We start from the raw sequence: 22,423 nt of genomic DNA on the forward strand, positions 1-22,423 counted from the left end.
ACATCCATGTCACCTAATCAAATGCTGTCTCTAGTCTGTTTCCCTGCCAGCATTCACATCTCCCAAGCCCATCATTTACTCCTGTGTGTGCGTGGTCTGGGGGTCCCTGAGACCCCACATACGGAAGACCCTACCTCTATGATCATCCATGCTTGTAGATGGATAACCATTTGATCAGAAAATCTGAACCTCATTTCCGTTCTCTCTGTTAACGATACAAGCAGATTTTCTAGTGAGTGGAGACTGTCTGAATTCTTTTATTTTCTGAAAGAATTAATTGTTCTTGGTGACCAGTTGGATGTACCCAGGGACCTAGGAGAGTAATTCGCAAGCTCTGTTATTAATCATGAGACTACATGCTGCATATTCTATTTTATGGTGTGTTTTTTTTTTTCCCAGCCACTGACGTAAATATAAATGTCCTTTCTGTTTAAGATAATGGTCTCTTTTCACTTTGGATGTAATGGTTGGCTTACTCTGGGATTTAAAACATCCGCATGTCGCCTCTAGGTCTGGTAATCAGAACAGTTTCCAGGCATAGGAAAGGTAAAAAAACAGAGTTGAAAATCTCGGAGAAGGACGATACTTATGCGTGGCTCCCCACAGCACTGTAGTCAGACTATGCGTGCTCCTTGAGTTGTCTTGTGTGCTTGAGCAGAGCGTCTATACATACCCAGTACACAGATACCCTGGCCTTTGGATAGTAAGTATTACACATATTGGGAATCTTGGCAGACTTTGTGGTTTACAGGGGGTTTGAACTCATTCTGAAAAGTTGCATATGGCATCCTCTGGCTCACAGGAGATGCTTCAAGGATGGTCAGATTGATAGCCACAGCGTATCTTCTCTGCAGCAGGATCAGAGCTTGTCAGCCACTGCAGGCTCTAGGGGCCTTCTTGCTACTGCACAGGGATGCCCTAGAAAGACAGAGCTGCTCTAAGAGCCTCCCACTCCCCAGCAGATTCCGAGTAGCAGAGCTGATGGGAGGCTTGTGGCAGCTCTTAGTGCGGGCACCTGTGGGAAGGGTGATGATGGTAGCAGCTGTGGCTGGAGCAAGAGATGGGTTCTGAGCCAGGGTGTGAGCTGCAAGTTCAGAACCAGCAGGATGACTAAAACCAGAGCGTGGTGAGTTCCCCGCAGTGGGGACATGGGCTGCATTGACCACATTGGCCATATGGGAGGGTCCATGTGTAACAGGAGGTCTTGAACATCAAATGACCAGGTACTACTGTTCCTGCTTGGTGAACTGAGGGAGGCCCCGGCAGTCATGTTTGCCAACCACTGCCTCTGCTGCCCTCTCCCCACTTTGTCCTCCTTTCCATTTCCTTCTGTTCCTTTCCCCCCTCCTTCCTCTCTGCCCCACTCTAGGGCTCAGGCTGTCTTTAGCTGATGAAAGCAGGGCTCAGCAGCCTTGAGAAGAGGCAGTGGGAGCCCCAGGCTATGCTGCCAGTGCCTTTTTCCGGGGTTGCTGCCTTCTGGTCAGGCCTGGCTGCTCCTGGAGATGCTATGGCAGCCCAGCCCCAGCCTGCCTTGCCCCCCCCCCCCGTGCCAGGTTGCTGTCACCTGCCAAGGCTGCAGGGATCATGAGCACTTCCCTCCCGCTCTGTTTCTAGGTGCAGAGCTCTGACATTTCTTCCCATTTTTCTCTCTCCTGGGGAAGGATCAGGCTGCTGAGACCAACACAGTGGTGGGTGTTCTGCCCCCCACCTCTGAGCCCTGCCTTTCCAGCTCCTCTTTGCTCCTCATCCCCACACCATGCATGATCTTTCTATAGATTTTTCCTGTGTAAACTAGCCACTTGGGGTCCTATTAAATCTTGAATTTTGCCTCTGTGAGCCTGGGTGGGGCCCAAGACGCTTCGATGGTAATCAGACTCCATGGGATTGTAGTCTTGCTTAACCAGGGACCACACTGTGTTGTAAATAGAGGTTTTCAGGGGGGAAAGGGGTGCCCAGGACAGCCCCCTGCCTATCACCTGGGAACTTGTTAGGAATATAGACCTTCTGAACCTTTGGTTCAGACTCACTGAACCAAACCCTGGCCTGAGGTAACCAACCAGTTGCTTTAACAATTCTTCCAGCATATTCGGATGCCTGCTTACTTCTCTGGTTCCACCTTGATGACTCTCAGTGCTTCCAGAACAGCAGAACCTCTGGAGAGCTCCATGTGCCTGAGATTCCGAGTCAGTTGGTTGGAACACAGGCCAAACACTTCCCCAAATTTGTTAATTTTTTTTTTTATTCTGAAATAATTTTAGATTCCAGCAACCCACCACCTTTGCCTTCTCTAATGTTAACATCTCATATGATCAGGCCGCCTTGACTCATTAGATGGTCATTCACTTCCGCACAGTGTTAGTGTTAGTAATCCAAGTACAGGTGGTACCGACCCAGTCAGATTCCTGCCGGGGCCCTCCCTGTGCTGTGGATCCTGTCTTGACAATGATGACATTTCATTATCCCAACTCCTCAGAGTCCTTAGTCTATAGCAGCCCAGTCTCTCAATCCTTTTGTATTCTGAGACTTTGACTCTTGGCAAGAGTACTTTGGCTAGGGACTTTGTAGAATGACTCTATTTGGTGTTTGCTTTTGCATGACTAGACCTTGTTGAGGGGTTTTGATAGGTGCTCACACGGAAAAATACACTCATTATCCCATCCTACCATGGGAACACAATGCTAATGTAACACAGCTTTGTGAAGCTTCTGAGCTGGGATTGGGAACCCCTGTTTTAGTCTCACATATCTTCCAGATTCTTCTGGAGGAGGAAGACACAGCTTATGAACTCGTCATTTCTGGGCATCAACAGATGCTCTTCCGAATCAAAAGGTTTTTAAGAAATAAAAACCACAGATAATAATAAGGTAATGAGCACAAGGTAATCAAATGGTATTGTGGTTTTAATGTTTACATCAACCACAAGTTAACTCTTTAACCATTCCTGATTGTACTGGCCAGTGAACATAGCACCATCAGAACCCTAAACATGAATCACCTTCCTCCTCTAGAGGCAGACTCGGTGCTGGGAGTTTTGTTGACAGTTTTAGAGTAGAATGACCTGTGAGCTTCATAAAGGGGCTAGAGGCCAGTCAGGCAAGGTGGATTTAACCTGGTGACCACTTCTCAGTGCTTGCACCACTCTAGCAGGAACAGATAAAAGTCTCACCTAGGCTGTGACCAGCTCTATGAAGATCAGCTGGTCATGAATGATGGAGGCTACTGGTGGGCCTGTCTCCTGGGTGATGATAGAGAGGGAAGGTCAGAGGGATGCTAGCAGCAGACACTTTCTTCTCTTCAAGACAGACACTGGGTGGACAAGAAGCCCTTCACCAAGCTGGGAAACGGGCCAAAGCAAGGGATCCATTTCCGCCCTCATAGAAGGCTTCTAGAAGGCACAGCTCGTTTGTCAGGGCTATTTAACCTGTTGCCCCTCCCTTGCCCAAAGCAAGCATGTGCACGCCAGTTGCCCGTAAATATCCACAGACCGTGGCTGCGCCATCACCAAATCAGATGTGTAGGATAGTACTGAAGGTCAAGGGTAGGGGTAAGAGCAAGGGCAGGAGTTGTCCCAAGGTCAAGTCTGATTTCCATGTATTTACCATATTTTGCCAATATGATCTTGGACAAGTAAATCAGGTTCTCCGGGCCACTATTTTTCAGTTAGAGAAGTGGAGATACAGCTTGGTGTAGGTATCGTGGTGGCACACCCCTTTCATCCCAGCACAAAGGAGGTAGGTCTCTGATTTTGATGCCAGCCTTGTCTACAGAATGAGTTCTAGGACAGCCAGGGCTGTACAGAGAAACTCCCATCTCAACAAAACAAAACAGAAAGGAAAAGTGGAGAAAATAAGGCAGACCTCTTATAAATACTGAGGGTCAGATTATATAAATGATAGAGTATCCTTGAAGAAGAAAGCTATCCAGGAAATGCCCAATAAATAATTACTATTAACTCTCATGAGTCACTTGTTCTTGAAAAAGATGTGGGTATGAGTCCCAGCGCCTACATGGTGGCTTACAACCATCAGTAACTTCAGTCTCAGAAGACCCAGTGCCCTCTTCTGACCTCTGTGGACACCAGGAACACTGTGGTACACATATATACATGCAGGCAAAACATATGTAAATATGTCACTCATAAATATATCAAAAATTTTAAATATAAAAGAGATTAAAAGCTGAGATCTTGCTTTCTCAGCTTCCCTTGAAGCTAGGTTGACTCATGGCATGAGTATTGAAGGGGAATCTAAGGAAAGTGGTAAATTGTTTCTTAGAAAATATTTTTTAAAAAAAACCAAAACACCAGTGATTTATATGTGCTGCCTCTTCTGTCAGCATGGGAGGCTGCTATGTGGTTTGGGATGTCTGGATCTGCAGCAGCTATTTTATGACCTTAAGACAATTGAGCACAATATGCTATTTTATTGGCATATTGCTATGGACTGAATTATGTCCCTGCTTCTGATTCTTAAGTTGAGCCCTTAACCTCAGTGCAACTATTTGATAGTTGGGCCTTTAAGGGATTAACTCAATCTAAACAAAAAATCTAAAGGTTCTGATCCTAAAGGGCTTGTATCCTAACAAGATGAGGAAGAGATATCACAGCTCCCTGGCTACCTACCCAGAGGGGATGTGAGCCGGTGAGATGGCGGCTGTTCACAGGAAGAGAGACGTCACTGGACCTCAGCAGTGTTTCCTCCCAGCATGCAGAGCTGTGAGAAATAAATTCGTGGTGTGAAGCAACAGGTCTGTGGCAGCGAGACGTGGCAGCCTCAGCCGAATATAGGCACCGACTGTTCTCTACCAAATGCCGGGCAGCCTCCTGTCAGAACTTTGTGCCTGTCAGACCAACACTGCACTGTAAACTCAGAGATTTGAAGCTCGTTACATAGGTCATACAAGGTGGAAGGACTCCCCTGGGAAAGGGCTCAGGTTCCCTCTGGAATGGGACCTGCTATGAGAGACGGAGAGGTGATTGTTTTTTATTGTGTTGTGGTTGGGACCATGGCTACTTATGAGAGTAGACACAGGATGTATACCTGTTACGTAAAACGGGACTAGGAGGCTTGTAGAGGCTTTCGGGAGAACCCCAGGTCTGTTATTCAGATGACCCTAAGCCTGTGGCTTGTGGTTGGCATCAGGAGATCCTTGTTAGATCTCAAACATCCTGGCAGATTGTATTAGGTGTGATTGGTTCGTTTAGCTGCTATAATGGATTCCTGTGAACTTAGAAGTGGCATACACGTCATAGCTTCCGTTTCTCCTACCTCCAGTTGCCAGAAGTCTGGAACCAGACATTGGTCAGGAGTAGAGAATGAGGGGAATGTGTTACTTGACCTTTTATGGTCATGGAGGCTGTCTGCATCCCCTGCTTGTGGCTGTGTCACTCCGACCTTGCCTCTGTTACCATGCTTCTCCTCTGATCCTCCAATTCTCCCCGGAAAGACTGTTATAGTGAATACTGGAGCCGTCTGACTAACCCAGAATAATCTCTGTCAAAAGCCTTTATAGAATCACATCCACAGTGTTCTAACCACAGGATACCATTTGTGGACACCTTTGAGAACATAACCAAGAAAATAACGCTCTAACTTCCACAGTACTGATAACTGATAGTACTAAACTAGTGTTCTTCCTAGTAGGAGACTTAGCAGTCAATAAAAACTTGTTTTAAAGCAATAAAGATAATCATAACAGCTAATACTGAGCACTGATCATGTGTTCCCTCTGCGTGCCTCTGGCTTGTGTGACAACTCTACATAGTCTAGGGGGCGCCACTGGCAGCTTTGGGCAGATGGGTACACTGCACAGAAGGTATATGTCACTGATGGAGGCAGCCAGGAACCAGTCAGTGGTGGTGATAGACTCTGAACTGAGGTGGTTCACAGCCAGGGCTGGGGCTCAGCCCTTGGTTGTATGGCATTCCTTTGACTTTCTGTTTTCCTCCACTGGAGTACACAGCTTGATCTGAGCTTGATCCTTCCCAGGCTGCTAGAGATGAAGCCCTCTCTGCTTTCCAAAGCCTCTACAGGATGGAGATGCTGGGCACTTGCCCAGGGTACAGCTGGGTGAGGATTCCCCTTGAATGTTATTTCTCACCTATGCATTTTTTGGCCCTTGGAAGCCAGGCCTCTTGGAACACTGCAGGCCAGGAATCACCCTTTCCAGGAAATTCTCAAAAGGAGAGTTAGTATCAGAAGTGCGATTATTTTTTTTAGGACTAGAAGTAGTTGTGATTTTTCTAATTCTTTCCCTCCATCTCAAGAATTCAGGGAGGGGTGACCAGAATTTGAAGCAATTAGGAGGGAAACCACATCCATTCAGGAGATTTGAAGGACTTGAGTGAGTTCAGTCTTGGATTAGTTCTAATGCCTTGAGTAGCCTCTGGTCCTTTCTCCTTTGGCCTGACCCCGAGTCTCTGATAGTGGCCAGCATCCCCCTCCTGGGTCAGGCAGCCAGAGGTCAGCCCAGTTTTCTTAGTTCTTTTGTCACCAGGTCTCTGAGCTGCAGCTGCCATCCCCAGGTACTCTTCTTGACAGGTTGGAGTGACTCTAAACAGAGCTGCCAAAGGCGACAAGGAAAAGCAAGGCTGTAAACCCGGTGGAGTACAGCTCAGCCCTGGCAGCTTGTCTCTCAGGAGCCCTGCTGCTTCTTTCACAGATACCCATCTTTATAAGAGCATTGGCTCCTACCCAAGCCATGGAGGTGGACACACAACCACGCCCTGGCCATGGATGGCTTCTGTTACCAGTGATGTTTCTGAGCAGACTCTACTAGGAGCTGTGGAGAATGACCCTTTCCCAAGGGCCCTAGATCCAGTAGCTAATCCTAGGTCACCCCCATTCCTGCAGGTCATGTCCTCCCTTTGGTTTTTAAATATATGAACCAACAACTGCAGCCCGCCAACTGCACTCTGACACTGTTCTACATAACTTGATTTAAGTTCGTTATTTGCTTTTGGAGGGAAGAAGTCCTGATCATCTTTCTACAGGGCTTAGATCTATGTTGGAGGGTAGTAGAGAGCCCAGAGAAGTCTAGAGGCGAACCCCTATACATGGATAGAGCATGAATCCACAGGCTGGGCACTCTGAAGAGTGCTGAGCGAGAGCAGACAGTTAAGTAGCCACACATCCTACTGTCGTCGTTGCTGCTGAAGGTACGATTCCAGGGTATGGTCTGAGTGCTTTACATATCATTTGTGACCCTTGTTGCATTAGATGCCAGCTTTGTATGCTGGCTATGTCTCTTTTTTCTAATAACCCGGATTGGGGGGGGGAGTTAGAATAGGCTATTTGGCTTAATTTTTTCCTATTGATTTTGCTTGCTGGTGTCTACACAGGTGATCCCCAGAGACTGGCAGTAGCCGGTTCCTTAATCACTGCATTATTTGATTCAGACAATCCTTGGGAACGGTTAGGACAAGGACAGACTCCCTCCCACAGGTACTCCCTGCCCTACTGCTGTGGACAAGGCTGGCTAGTTCATAGGACCTAGCTGAGCCCTGTAGTATGGGAACTGAGGCCCTGTGTGGGCTGCCTCCCACCATTCCTCAGTCCACGATGTCTGATTGAGTTTAGTAGAACCCACTGGAGAGTTGTCACCTGCCTGTGTCACTGTTTAGAGAACCATAAAATGTCCGTGTTGACCTTCCCAGATAGAAGTAGGCTCACCCCAGATCCATGACCAGACTCTGCTGGTCAGGTAGGTTCAAGCCCTTTTCTCCCTGCTTTCATGACAAGTCTCAAGTCCTGCCTTCTGCGGGGACTTCTCGAGACTACTGTGCCCCTTCTGACCTGTCCTGTCTCAGTCCCTCTTCTCCATTCTAGTCATTCACCCCCAAGTTGTTCCTATATTGTTGTGCCCAGACAACAAGGCTCGTGATGGCTTCCTCTCAGGCCCTTCCACACCAAGACAGCAGAGGAAAAAGTTCATTTACATGTGGCTGTCTACACTTGCCTTGGCCTCAGTACCCATGTTCTGGTTGGGAGAAGCCAGATTAGTTAGGAGATGCTGCTGCCTTGAAGGCCTGGAGCTTTGGACGGGAACTGGCTTTGTCTCTTGTTGGAGGGAGCTATAGTAGGTGGGTCTTAGACTATTGAGAGAGAAAGGAATTTTGACCAATACTTCCTGTTGGCGCCACCCTACCAGGAAGGAGGCCTTGAGATCATCTGTGTGGGACCAGAATATCTCAGAATTTCATTGTAATCAAAGGGCATGCATTCGCTGGCTTGGTTTTTTAGTGAATAGATCTATCAGTATCCATTTGCATAAATGCCGGGGCCAGGTCTCAGGCTTTGTCTCCTCTTGACATCATACACCCTCCATCCCCAGACACTACCCCTTTCTATCTCTTTTACCCACCATCTCCCCATTATCTCTTTACCCTCTTACCATGTGGTTCAGAACTGGTATCCCTGTGGCCTCTTTACCTCTTGAATTGTCCCTCCTTATCTCTAGCCCTCTCCCCAACAGATTGCTCACTCATCTATAGGTTACTATAGGTCATAGTTACCTGCTTGGCTGTAGGCAGAGAGCCCCAAACCTGTTTGTTTAATAATTCTTGCAAGGACCCATTTACCTAAAATTAAATATCTCATGACAATTTTCAGAGTCATTTGACCTTTCTGTTAATGCTTTGCCTAATTATTTTTTCATTTTAAAGATTTTTATGGCCAATTCATGAAAGATCATTTGACTTAATTTTATATTTCTAATAAGTATTTATTACATGTGCAGATTTGGTGAACGATTATCTTGTGTTCTTATGGATATATTCCTCTAGGTTACCTACTTCCATTAACTTTAAAGATAACCAATATTGTACGTAAAGACACTTTCCGGAGAAATATTGCTGTCCTGGCAGTAAATACCTAGGACATTAATTATAATCAATTTTTATACTCAGTTTCATAAAATCCACTTAACTAAGGACACATTAGTTTCCAAAGGTGGGAGACAGTATCATCATTGAGTTTCGTGGGTCATACCATAAATCAGAGAACCTGAAAATGATGACTGTTATGTGTAATTCAGCAAGTTTGCTAGCTCTTCTCATAGCCAGTGACTGGGATAGAGTGTGTGCTCAACTTGTGTGGACTGAACCAAGAAGAGATGACTGGGTTGCAACAGCTCTAAGGAAGCTGATGGAGATGAAGGGAGGAGATGGTGTTGTTTCATACAAAGGCGTGGATGGAATGAAATAGACTACCAGCATTGAAAGAATGTGTAAGCTTTTGGGCAGGGCAGTAGACCAAGTTTGTCTGGGGCTCTAAAACAGTTATGACAAATCTCATCATGGTGCGGCCCCTTTCCGTTATGGCTGACGGTGACTCTAGAGACTGAAGTCTGCATCCTTTCTACAAACCTGGGATGTTGGCCCCCAGAGCCCTTCCTAACACAGCACTCCAGTTCCCTGCTGTGGATGGAGTAGGGTGGTACTTTTGCTCAGTTGAGGCTTGTCTAACTCAGAGCCTTTCCTTACTGCAGATAGACTGACCTAGGGCTCTCAGAGATGAAGGGACAATGACCTGATTAACTTTTCTACTGTGCCAGAACTCTCCTGTCTTTCTGTGACGAGGGCATCTCTAGATAAGAGACTGTTGCCAGATCAGTGCCATGTGGCTGTGTCTTCTGCCTCCAGAAGTTTGCTCTTTTGAGGTGTGAGGGTCCATCTGCCCTGTCTAGTTTTATATCAACTTGACACAAGCCAGTGTTGGGCCTCAGTTGAGAAAATACCCCTATCAGATTGACCTGTGGGCAAGACTAAACTTTGGGTTTTTTTTGTTGTTGTTGTTGTTTTGTTTTTGGATTGATAATTATTGTGTCAAAGACCCTGCTCACAGAGGGTGCTTCCATTGCTGAGCTGGTGGTCCTGGGGTGTATAAGAAGGAACATGCTAGTAAGCAGCACCCCTCCAGGAGACCTCGCCTCCAGGTTCTCTTCTGAGTTCTTTTAACGATGGACTGTGATATGAAACTATGGACTCAAATGAGCCCTTTCCATTTCAAGTTGCTTTTGGTCATGGTGGTTTGGTGTTTTGTTTTGTTTTGCTTTGTTTTGTTTTGTTTTGACAGCCATAGAAGTTCCAACTAAGGCATTGTCCAGAGTCACTTGCACTGGAACCCACAGAAGTTCTGAAGGAGTCCATCTCTTGCAGTTGTGTTTCTGGGAAGGATCACTGGATGTTGAGACTTGTGGGTACTGTTCACCAGGCATATTAGGGAAAAGTCTGTTTCCTACCCTTCCTCTGACTTCTCACCAATCATCTAAGGAGCCCAGGTTATTATGTCAGTGGCTCCCGGTGGAACTGGGGATCCCCTTAGGGCATTTCTGCAGGTGTGTGCACACGTTTGTTTACCACAATTATTTGACCATTCATACTGATTGATAGGTTTGATCACAGATGCCAGATGTCTGTCTTCGGTCAGTTTGGCTTCGTTTAGCAAATAACTTTTCTGTGACAAGTTTGATTTCCAGTTGCCACTTAGCATGCTCCTATAGCAGAAGTTCTGTTTATACCCGACTCTGTTTAAAAAACCTACAGGCAAAACAATCTCTGCATAGATTTAATACCTGCTGAGTTTTCCAGGAATTCAGTGATCGCAGTGGTAGGGGGGTTGTTTCTCTGCTCACTGTTTTGGGAGACTAATGGCTACATGAAGCCTACATTTGAATGGCCAGTGCAACACACCTGTATCCGTGTGACTTAAGAAAATCAAATGCATGGGTAGTTCATAAGTACTACAAGTTTTATAGTTCATAAGTTTCACTTCAGGATTGTGAGGGGACATTGGCAAGCATTTGTCGTAAAAAGGTGCTGGGTTTCATAAGACTAAAAACTATTTGTCTAAAGATTCCTTTTAGCTTTAAAACCTCAGTCCAAGAGAGTTGTAAGGCAGCATGAAAAGCTGAAAACACACAGCTATGGATAAAGGTAAAAGTGAATAGTGTTCATTGTTGAGCTGGAACTCTGGTGTACAGCCAAGGTACCATAGAGAAGTACTTAATTTTGAGCTATGACTCCATATTTGGAATTAGCTGTGATATATATATATATATATATATATATATATATATATATATATATATATATATATATATATATTGAATTCTTTTAACCTTGTAAGGACACAGGGGAAGAAGGGAAGGTGGCTGTGTAGGGTGACACAGGTTTCCCTAGCTCTGCTGGATCTTGAACTTCTCAGCCTTCAAAAATCATGAGAAAGACATCTGTTTCTTCTACTCAGCCTATGGTATTTTTGCTTTAATAGCCTGACCTCATCAAAGTGCCCAATTCCCATGTGTCCTCTATGTATGGGAGCATTGCACGTGACTCCTTCCCTTTTATTCGTAGTCTTTCCTCATGCCTTATTTTCATGATGCAATTTGAATGGAATTAAACTTGAACAGCTCCAAATTATATAATTAATTACATTCAACTTCAATTACAATCACTAATTGATCCAACCCTGCTAGCACAACACTTTCATTATGTGGCACACAATTATTGAGCGCCTACTTTGTGTTAGGAATAAAGTAGGAATTGGTCAATTTCTCATGGGAAGGGAGAGTGGGGAGAAGTGGGGGTGTTGAGAAAAGCCATCTAGGGACAGTGGGCTGTGGTCAGGGGTTTGGTGGGGGAAAGGGGAGCTGGATAAATCCTGCTGGGCCTGGAGGTTACGGCTGAATGTTTGTACACTGAAAACCTCAAGTGGACCACAGTCCAGGACTGGACAAGCTGGTCTTGGCATCAGATATCACACGATATAATCCAGGTCTCTTGTGTTCACTTTCACTGACTCAAATAATTAATTAAAACATTAACAGACACAGGCTAGGTATGATGGTTGTACCTGTAGCCCAAACTACATAGGACATTGAGGCAAGAGGGCCACTTGAGTTTGGTGTTCACACCCATCCTGGGTAAAATGATGAGATGCTGTCCCAAGATTTAAAACAAAATTTAATCCATATGTTGAGCATTTGCCACCCCAGGTGCTCTGGATCTCTTCTCTAATCTTCCTTCTCCTAAACCTCTCTTATCTTTCCACCATCATACTGCAACCTCTGGCTTAGTTCCTCAAACCGGAACATGCATTCGGATCCCAGATTCACCCAAGAGGCTTCCTCATCCACTGCCTCCCAGCTGGTGGTGATGTAGCTTGCCTGTGGGAAGCATTTTGAAGTTGTCAGCTTCTTCTACGGGTTGTTCCTTAAGGGAGAGGTCAGAGCAAAGTTGCTGAGTGCTGAAATTTGGGATGTCACAATAAAACCACCAGGAACTGCAAGGCTGAATCCACCCATGTGGAACCTGATTTCTCTCAGTCCCAGAGGCTGAGAAGCATGGGATCGGGGTGACGGCACACTCGCTGGTGACAGTTTGTCTCCTGATCCATGAATTCTGCTTGCTGGTTTGCACATGGTAGGAGTCAGTCTGCCTTTTTCTCTTTCTCTTCCTCTCTTCCCTAACTCTCTCCTTCCTTCCCATGCTAGTCTGGAATTGGACTCCCTACTGCTGAGATTATAGATGTGTGTCCTTATACCTTGCTCTGAGGCCTCTTTTATAAGGACATGAATCTCAGTCACGAGAGTGGGGCAGTCTCCACTTTCTAATGCAGCCGTGTTTGGATTTAGGACTTCAGCTTTATTTCGATGGTTGGTGCTGGGGCTCAAACATTCAGACCATGTTCCTGAGCTTGACTTGTGGTGTTCAGCCAGGAAATGGCTGTGTCATAGCTTCTCAGATTGGGACAGTGACTGTCTGCTTGCTCTGGGAGCTTACTTCCCTGCCCTGTGCTCTCACGGCTTATTTCTTTTTGTAGTACTTTGTACTAAGTGGCTCACAAAAGTTTGAGTGAGTTGGGGCGTGGCAAGAAAGATGACCTGTTCCAGATGTAGGTTAGGGATTTGTTGAGTGACTACTGTGGTGTTCTCTCTGCCTGCCCTTGAAGTACTGGGCCCTCCAAGGAAGGATACACAGGTGAAAACAAAGATGAAAAGTGGGGATTGAAAGGCTACTACTGGTGTTCTCAGTACTTTCCACAGAACCAGTTGTGCGGTCCTCTGATGGAGAGCTCACCCAGTGGTGGTCCAGCCACTTTATCAGGGTTGGTGGTAGCATGGTCCGCTTGGGAGTCAGAGGACCCCAGGAACAAGCTCATTCAAACCAATGGAGCGTGCTTCATCCCGCACATTCTCCCCTGGTCTCCTCATTTGCCTCTGCTTTCCTCCAGGTCCTTTGTCCTCTGCTTTCAGCAAATCCCAAGAAGGTGGCTCCTAGGCCTTCAGAAAAGTGGGAAGGACCGGTGGCTGAGAAAAGAAGAAGCGTATCAAGTGTGTTGTCACTGCCAGCGGGTCTAAGAAGGCTCCTCAGTCAGAACCTCAGGAGCTGTAACCCCTCTGCTGGTGTCCCCCTTCCTTCTCAGATCCACAGCATACACATCACTACCCCCCCTTCTCCTTTTACCACAAGTATTCTCTTCTGCTCCTTGCCTGGGTTCCAGTACCCCACCGTGCGGCAGAGGTTCAAAGGGGCGCTTGGATCTCCACACAAGCCTCTTGAGCTGGGAAATGTCATCATCACCTTTTCCGCCAGCTCATTTCTTGGATGACAGTTTATGCTGAGAGTTTCCTTAGAAACCTGAGTCTTGATGTTTCCAGCTGTGAAAGCATCAGCTGGCAGAGTCAGGTCTTCCATCCCCTACAACTACTTTTTACCTGTCCCGGAGAATCTGCATGGTAAACTAATAACCCCATGTGTTGGTTGGGTGGCAGTTCTCATTTCTCTCCACTCCATGTTTCTAGGTAGTTCGTGACTTTGGTGCACAGCAACTCCAAGATCTACTATGCCTGAGCCATGATGGGCCACAGTGAGGCTCTGAGATCCCAAACCCATCTAAGCTGTGTGACCATTTGTTGTCAGAGGTCTACACAGGTGTCTATCATGTCTATATGTCACTTGCCTACCTATCTCTATTAAATATGAATTTGTTCAGATCTGAAGGGAGTGGTGGCAGAAGCAGCAAATGTCACTTTTACTTGGGATGTTTTTCTCTCGGTTCTTTGCTTATCCTGTGTAAACATTCCATTCTCCTAAGGTCAAGATACCTGGCATTTTGATACATAATGCCAATGATGGCTCCCCATCCTTCTGCCTTGACTTCTGTATCTCAATCTCCTTTCTTCCCTGAAGTGAATGTGAAGGAAAGTCTGTTTTGGTTACCCGGATGGGGAAGAAGGAAATGGAAAGGGACATGATGAGAGTGAAGGGAAAAACTTTTAACTGACATAAATGCATAGCGCCTTCCCTTTGCTGATGACTCCACAGTGAGGTGGTTCAGACTGTTTTGACTTGTGGGAGTTCCAGCTGCCAAGTGATGTCTCCCGCTTCCTTTATACTCCATTCTCCACCAGAAGCCGTGCTCTGCTTGGATTGAGCAGAGGCCTTACTGGTTTATGTTTTTATTTTGTAATCCCTTTCTTTTCTGTTTTCAGGTTCTTTGAGGCTGATGTGGACAGATCCTTGTTCTGTGATTGGCTGTCCCATTTTGTGTGTTTTCCTCCAGCCCCTATCTTCCCAGACCTATTTACGCTCACAGTGATGTCTCATGGGTAGAGGCAGCATACATGAGAAATCTCATTGGGCTTTGTCGTTTTATTTTTCCTTTTTAGTAATTTTGAATTTTTGATATCATCAATCTTCAGGTCACACTGAGGATGGAGAGTGTGTGAAGCTGCCATCATGCTGGAACTGGAAGGGAAAGCTGCAGGGATTTACAGGGTAATAAGCAAAAGAAAAAAAAAACAAAACAAAACCAAAAAAGGCCATGCACCATCTCACCAGACAAAAGAGACCCCAATCAGGGAGACCCCAATCAGGGAGCTTGGAACTCCCCCTGCCATCTGCGCTTTGCTATACTGCACTGGCAGAGAAGGCTCCATTGAACTAGGAATCTGTTGAATATCCCAAAATGAAGAGGGGACAATGAGTGAACTCACACAATTATTATCAAAATTGGCCAATTCCATCCGGAAGGCCTCAATGGATAAAAATTACTCCCTCAGTAAAGCCCCAGGAGGCAGAAGGAATCTGTAAGACATTTCTCCAACACAAAATCAAACAGGCTCAGACCAGCACGGGGGACTAAAACTCCCCACCAGGAACCAAACTTTGAAAGTTAGGGACAAACCCCTAGGAGAACTAGAATCTGTCTGTGCAACTCTGATTTTTGGGATCATGTCAACATTTCATGTACCCCCAAATAATTCAAACCAGCTAGAATGGGGGGGAGAGTCAAAATAGGAAACAAACAGGAACAAACGGACCTTATTCTACAACTGAGTACTACAACCACACTGAAGAGTGGTGCACAGAGGGGAAGGGTTAAAAGCAAAATTGGATGATGTATCTTAAAGCCACAGATAAAGAACTATACATAAACATTGTTCTCTAATCAGTAACAATTTTACACAAGGAGTTTGGATGAGCAATGCCGACGTCATTATGATTGAACAAAGTAAACACTTCGTAGATAAAGAGAGTCAAGTTCCTCATTGTCAAAGAAGGATATTGCAAACGAGGCAAGGAAGATATTAAAATGAACTCTGTAATTGATTAGAAGTGTCAATGTAATTAATAGTTAACACTTAAGTAGGTAGGTATGTTAATGCATATGCATATATGTACATAAAATTCCTAATCATTAAGGCCTAGAAATAATGGAACTTTAGTCTATAATCTCAGTCTTCCAAGGCTGAGACAGGAGAATAGTGATATATGATAAATAATTGATTGAAAAAATAAATGAGAAAAGCTTCTGATAGAATTTTAATTATTATATACTCTAGGTTGTATCATTTTAAAATTTATATGTTGAAACCTAACATCCATGGAATGGTATTAAGAGATGGGACCTTTGTGGGGTGCTCAAGTTTATATGAGGTCATGAGGGTGGAGCCCAATGATGGGATTTCTGCCTTCCCAAGAAGACAGACTAAAGATGCCTTTCTCTACTCTGCTACATGAGGATACAACAAGGAAACTGCTATCTGCATACCAGGGAAGCCCCTATCACCCCCAAGATCTCTTTGTGTCTTCATCTCAGGCTTTTGAACCACAAGGATCATGGGAAGTGAATGGTTTCTTCAACTGTCCAGCCCATGACATTCTACTAAAGCAGCCAGAAGCAACTTGCACACAAATGTAGAAGAGATATTGGAAACTGAAAAAAAAAGCACTATGTTGCAATGGAGAACTGATGTGTAACAACATGGATAATCTTACAAACACTGAACTGAGTGAGAGAAGATAGAAGACTACCATTGTATGGAGACATTAGTCAGAATCGCAGTCACCTTGGGAAGAGAAGAACGGGAGGGCTGATGGGCAGAAGTGGGAGGGGAGTAAACATGATTGTCTATGTCTTTATCTAGGTGTAGTTTCATACATGTATAAAAATCACCTGTTTACAAAAAGAAAAATTCCCATGTGGCAAATAGTAATTGTTGAGAGCAGGATCACCAGCAGATGCTAATATGAGGGAACGCATGAGGAAAAGTAGGTAGATGCTTGAATGCTTTCAAGGCATCTTATAAAATATCATTTAAAAGTTTAAAAAAAATGTTAGTACAGAAATTCACCATGTTATCCTAGTGATTTAGGTTAATATCATCACGTCTCCAGGAATAAGAAATATGGATACAATGTGCCTTTTGATATGGGTGTCCATAGAATGACACAGCACTGACTGAGATGATCTTATCCAAGATGCACAATATAAATTTAGTCATGAGGAAGCATTATAGGCTCAAATAGAAGCACATCCTGCCAAGTGAATGGCTAGCCTTCTTTAAAGTGTTCAAGTCGGGAAATATTTGACCATCAAAGACTGAAATCCTATCCTAGAATAGAGGTCAAGCATAGGATGGGATCCTGGATTGGATCACTGACTAGAAAAAAACATTGGTAACCACATATGCAAATTGAAACATAGAAATAGGAACATGGACAATGAAGGCACCAGATTTTCTGCAAAGGTTGATGAATGTTCAGTAACTGAACCCAAATGTATGGGAACGGATGAAATGCCAAAGTATTCAAAAGTAATTCTAAAAGACAGATGACGTCAGAGAGGAGTCAGATACATATATAAGGAAATTAAAGAAGTCAACCCAAGATGTTTAATGATGTGGATGAGTAATTCAGCAGAAATAGAGATTCTGAAAAAAAATTAGAAATAAAAAGTTCAAGAAGTAACATTTACAAAATGGAATAGAAATCATTAGCAATAGACTACACCAAGTTTGAGGAACAGTCAGACAAGAGTTAAAAAAACAATCAAATATGACTACACATTTAAGACCTCTCAGATATGATTAAAAGACAAGACCAGTGAACCAGTGATGTTCAAGATGAGACAGAGAAAAGACCAAAGGCACAGAAAAAACTATTGCATAAAAACTACAGCAAGAATCCTTTAAGCCCAGGGTAAGTAAGGTAAGGACATCTAAATACAGAAGACCTGCAGTTTGAACCTCAAACAGGTATGAACATAAAACATTGTCTTAGTTGGGTTTCATTCCTGTGAAGAGGCCCCACAACCACAGCAACTCTTAAAAGGACGACATTCAGTTGGGTCTCACTTCCAGATTCAGAGGTCCAGTTCTTCAGAGGTCCAGTTCTTCAGAGGTCCAGTTCTTCAGAGGTCCAGTTCTTCAGAGGTNCAGTTCTTCAGAGGTCCAGTTCTTCAGAGGTTCAGTTCTTCAGAGGTCCAGTTCTTCAGAGGTCCAGTTCTTTGGAGGTCCAGTTATTCAGAGGTCCAGTTGTTCAGAGGTCCAGTTGTTCAGAGGTCCAGTTGTTCAGAGGTTCAGTTCTTCAGAGGTCCAGTTGTTCAGAGGTCCAGTTCTTCGGAGGTTCAGTTCTTCGGAGGTCCAGTTCTTCGGAGGTCCAGTTCTTCAGAGGTGTCATTATGATGGGAAGCATGGCAGCATCTAGGCAGGCATGGTGCTGGGGCAGCTGAGAGTGCTACTTCTTGTTCTGAAGGCAAGAAGGAGAAGACTGGCTTCCAGGCAGCTAGGAGGAGGGTCTTAAAACCCACACCCACAAAGACACACTTCCTCCAACAAGGCCACACCTCCTGATATTGCCACTCCCTGGACTAAACATTTTCAAACCACCATAAATAAATTAAGAAGCAAAACCAAAATAACCCCGATGATTTGCTATCTTGAAAAAACTCACCTGTGAGGCAAAGGTGTGAACAGAAAATGAACAGATAGAAAATGATATTCCAAGAAAATAGAATATGAAAGCCAGCAGTAGTTGTACTCACTTATGACAAAGTAGACCTCAAGTCAAAATAACATTGTTTTGCATATCGATAAATCTATCTAGAAGATATAATAATCATAAATATATACACACTGAATATTGGTGACATTCATTTTATAGAACAAAACTACTGGATATAAAGACACCGGTCTGGATACAGTAATAGTTACTTCAGTGGTCATTACAGATCTGTTCTTTATAATAGATACCAATGAAATCCAGAGGATCAATAAAGAATATTATGAATACTTACATCCTAATTACTTGGAAAGTAGAATAAATGGATAAAGCCCAGAATCAAATATATTCACTGATGACTTCTACCAAGTTTCTAAAGCAAAACTAGCAAAGACCAATACCCCTCATAATATTACATAAAATAGAATGAGAAGGTGAGCTTTCAAGTTCGTTCTACAGAGTCAGTCCTTCTTCAATACCAATGCCAAATAAGTATATCACAAAACCCAGAAACTATAGAACAATTTCCTTCTTCAGTAAAGTACTTGGAAAGCCAAATTTAACAAGACTTTAAAAAGATTACAGACTCTGCTCAAACTGATTTGATTCTAGAGATATAAGGGTGTATTAGCATATGCATTAGCATTAGCATATGCAAATCAATAGATGTAAAGTAGCACATAAATATAATCAGGAGCAAAACCCACATGATTTCTCAAAAGACAGAAAAAAGCTTTTGGGGGGAAAAAAAATCAAGCATCTCTCCACCATGAAAAAACCCTGCATACCTTAATGCTATAAAAGACAAACCAATAATTAATACTATACTGGGTGAAGTGTGTGTGTCTGGGGGGTTGTGTTCTGTATGGTCTGGAGAATGAGTCATGGTAGCTTCATGTTTGGTTTTGAATGAATGATTTTACAAGTCAAAGCAGATAGATAATAAAACATCAAATCAGGTACTTGTAACATCTAGCAGAGATGACTGGAGTAGCTGAAAGGAGAGAGCCAATAGAGCCAGCCTTGGCACATTAGTGCTTACAACATCTAGGAGATGTTAGCAAGGGAAGCTGAGGTGAGGCAGTTGGCTGAGATGCTCAGCTGAGAGTTTTCTTTGCATGAACTTCTGGCACCTAGTTCCCACTATAGGCATTTTTATACCATGGGAACAACAACAGTAACTTCTGTTGAAAATGGTTTACCTTCTATCTGTTTTCTAGGACATTGTTTTTATTGTTAGGCTGTTTGTTGTTCTCTTTTGTTCCTGCCACTGGGATAGGGGGATCGCCTCCTCCAGGTTTGGGGGGACACTTGGAATAAATGTGCGTGGGCCTAAAGTAGGAAGGGGGGGAGCCAACCCTGCCCACTGAACCAGCTTTGAACATCATGCGGCAAGTTACCATCGTACTGTGTGTTATGAACTGAAAGCATGTCTCTAAGTGAGACATGGGCTTCCAGTTTCTCTACTCTTCTGATATAATGTCAGAGGATTAAAGGAAGAGAAAGAACGAAAAGAACACAGATAGGAAATGGAGAAGTCAAGTTGTACCTTTGTAGATCCTATGATCTTAAAAGACACCAAAACTTCACAAAACAAACCCCACAAAAAGCCAAAACAAGAACAACAACAACAAAAAACCCTCTTAGATTGGATATGTAATTTCTAAAAGGTAGCAGACCATAAAATAAGCATATGGAAACCAGTCACCTTTTTTTTTTAACATACCAATAATGAACCTGCTGAGAAAGAAATCAACGAACTAATCCCATTCATCATAGACTCAAATACAAAACCTGGAAATAGACCCAGCCAAGGAGGGAAAAGAACTCTTATAATTAAAACTGTAAGGAAAGCAAAAGATGGAGAGCCCTCACCTATTAATGGATTAGCAGAGTGAGTACTGTGAAAATGACCATATTATCAGAAGCAACCCACCAATTCAATGTAGTCCCCAGCAAAAGTCTAAAGAGTCAATTTACAGGACTACAAACCAATCCAAAAATTCATACAGAACTACCAAGGATCCCAAATAACCAAGCAAAGGATAATGATGATGGAAAGGATGAGAAAAAGGATCATGAAGTCACAACACCTGGTTGCAAATTATACTATGGAGACTCAGCAACAAAAACACATAGTACTGGCCCAATAAACAGACACAGTGACCAGTGGTAAAGAATAAAGCTATACAGAATTAAATCTATAAAGCTGTAACCTTTGATTCTTGACAAAAGCATGTATTGGAGAAAAGAGCCCCTTTAATGAGCTCAGAACATTGGATCTCCACATGTGGGTGAGGACAATATAAGATTTCTGTTTCTCATGCTACACAGAAATAAAATCAAAGGGAGCAAATGAAGACATGAAACTTAAGAAAAGCTTTTTTTTTTTGGCTAATTTTTTAGAAATTAAAATTTACCATAATACCCCCTCCCTCTACTCTGTTCAACGCTTCCCATGTCCCTCCCTCAAATCTATGGCCTCTTTTTCTTTAATATTGTTTAATATGTATATAAATATGGCCTGCTGAGTCTGTTTAGTGTTAATTGTATATATATATATATATATATATATATATATATATATATATATATATTAGATCTGACCATTTGGTATTAGATAACCAATTAGTTGGTTCATCCCTGGAGAATGAAGACTAATTTCTCCTCTCTCAGCTGTTGTTAACTGTGTGTAGCTCTTCATCATGGGGTAATTCCCCTGAGATTCTCCCATCCATGTCAGGATGTCAACTTGTGTTTGGGTTGTTCAGGTCTTGTCTAGTCAGCCATATTGTTGAGAATTTATAAGTATATCTTGCCTATCTTAACTAGAAGAAACAATCTTGCACTTAACTTCCTGTCTTTTACTCTCCCTGCCCCTCTTCTGCATTGTTCCCTGAGCCTTGGGTTCAGGAGATGTGTTGTAGTATATGGAGTGGGGTTGGGCATCCCACCAATAGTTCCCTGCATCTTGACTAGTTTTGACTTTCTGGAATGGTCTTGGCTGTAAAAAGAAGCTTCTTTGATGCGGGAATGGGACTACACTTACCTGTGGGTATAAAGATAAATATTTAAAATGCAGTTAGGAATTACACTGTTCCAAAAAGTGACACTAATAAGTTCTTCTCTATGATCCATTATCTCACTAACTCAGGGTAGTTGGCTAGATTTCCAGTATCAGATGTATTTTCACTCTTATTAAGCAGGCCTTAATTCCAATTTGACTGCTGTTGGCTACCTTCAATGTTAAGCGCCACTGTACCTTTAGGGATATCTGGCCATGCTGTCCATCGCTGGTGTTCATAGGCATCACAATTAGTAGGATTATTGCTTGCTTTTGCATTCCTTGGCATCTGCCACTGCAGCCCACACAGCTAGCTAGAGCCAGCCCACTGCCTACATGTCCCTTTCATCTATCACCTATACAGGACACTGATTTTTTTTCACAACTTTAACATGAAAGCAGTTAAACTGAAAGAAAAAAAAAAAAACCCGGAAAGAATGAATGAAAGAAAAATGGGAATATGTTTGGGTTCCTCTACTATATCAGTTTCTCAGATTTTTTGTTTTGTTTATTTATTCATTTATTTATTTAGACAGAAGTTTCTTTGTGTAGCCTTTGCTGTACCAGGCTGTTCTTGAGCTCACAGAGATCCACCTGCTTCTGCCTTCTGGATGTTGGGGTTAAAGGTGTGCACCACCACAGCCCAGCCATCCCTCAGATTTTTTTTTTTTTTTTAGCCAAATTCATTTCCCCTTTCCTGAAACCAAAGGCATGCCTCCCATTCACTGCCCAAGAACCAACAAACCTGTAATGTCTCCAGCTCACTTCTGAGGTTTATCCAAATCCCACCCAAATCCCCAACACCTAACTACCTGTCTCTCCATTCTACCTCCCCATCAAGTCTTAACACAGAGCTGACTGTCTCTCTCTAGATTCTACTTGGCCCAGTTGTCTTAGTCAGGGTTTCTATTCCTGCACAAACATCATGACCAAGAAGCAGATGGGGAGGAAAGGGTTTATTCAGCTTACACTTTCCATACTGCTGTTCATCACCAAGCAAGTCAGGACTGGAACTCAAGCAGGTCAGAAAGCAGGAGCTGATGCAGAGGCCATGGAGGGATGTTCTTTACTGG

General features: G+C 43.6%; 1 pseudogene; it reads right to left on the reverse strand.

The window, feature by feature from the left end:
* Positions 1-12,027: 12,027 nt before the first annotated feature.
* The window catches only part of LOC110324068, a 106,840-nt pseudogene continuing 96,444 nt past the window's right edge, over positions 12,028-22,423 (reverse strand).

This window comes from Mus pahari, chromosome 7, assembly GCF_900095145.1.
Source record: "Mus pahari chromosome 7, PAHARI_EIJ_v1.1, whole genome shotgun sequence".
Classification (NCBI taxonomy): domain Eukaryota; kingdom Metazoa; phylum Chordata; class Mammalia; order Rodentia; family Muridae; genus Mus; species Mus pahari.